We start from the raw sequence: 708 nt of genomic DNA, 5'->3' as shown, positions 1-708 counted from the left end.
TAATAAGCAAGAGAGTTGGGATTCAGGGGGGCCCAGGCTTGCCTTTGCCTAGGGACCCCAAATCACTAAGTCCGCCCCTGGAGCAGGTACAGGTTCTGTGCCTTGCTCAAGGACACTTTGACAAGGCTTGACAAATTGGCTATTGCGAGGATCAAACCTGTGACCCTACAATATAGGGCAGTCACTCTATAAGCTAACCACTAAGCCAAACTGCCATCATCTAAAGATAAATTGCTGGAGATGCTGGGGATTGAACCCTGGGCCTCATACATGCAAAACATGCGCTCTACCACTGAGCTACATCCCCTTCACAAATGGGGAAAACAGAGATTTCCCCTATGCTCCACGTGTATGTCTGATTTTGTCAAAACAACTGAGGTTTTATTCATTACTGGAGTGGAGGGTGTTGCAGTAATTGCTACTTGTCTGTATCAGGAGTGACTAATGAGGCTAACTCTGCCTCAAACAGACCTCCTACTGAGGGAACCTTAGCTACACTTTACAATCTGCTGTTAACTCAGCCCTCTGTGTGGTTGTTCAGATAGCAATCAGTGGTTTCTTGCAGGTAGAGAGCTATGTTTTATGCAGCACAACATTCAAATTGGCAGTTCGCTTGTTCCTTCTGTGTGCGGCCCTTCAAGTGTTATGAAATCAGTCGGTGAACAATGAAAATATTATCACACAAACAGGCTTTTAATCAGAATAATT

General features: G+C 45.1%; 1 non-coding gene across 1 annotated transcript; it reads right to left on the bottom strand.

The window, feature by feature from the left end:
- Positions 1-235: 235 nt before the first annotated feature.
- Positions 236-307, bottom strand: trnaa-ugc (transfer RNA alanine (anticodon UGC)). Its single transcript has one exon. It is a non-coding gene; the product is annotated as a tRNA-Ala (tRNA).
- Positions 308-708: the final 401 nt, after the last annotated feature.

The sequence above is a fragment of the Centroberyx affinis genome, unplaced genomic scaffold (assembly GCF_046629955.1).
Source record: "Centroberyx affinis isolate AG114_WGS23_722 - 3 ecotype Tasmania unplaced genomic scaffold, CSIRO-AGI_Caff_v1 ptg002337l_1, whole genome shotgun sequence".
Lineage (NCBI taxonomy): Eukaryota > Metazoa > Chordata > Actinopteri > Beryciformes > Berycidae > Centroberyx > Centroberyx affinis.
Note: the sequence above shows the minus strand (reverse complement) of the source record. Positions and strands in the feature narration are given on the sequence as shown.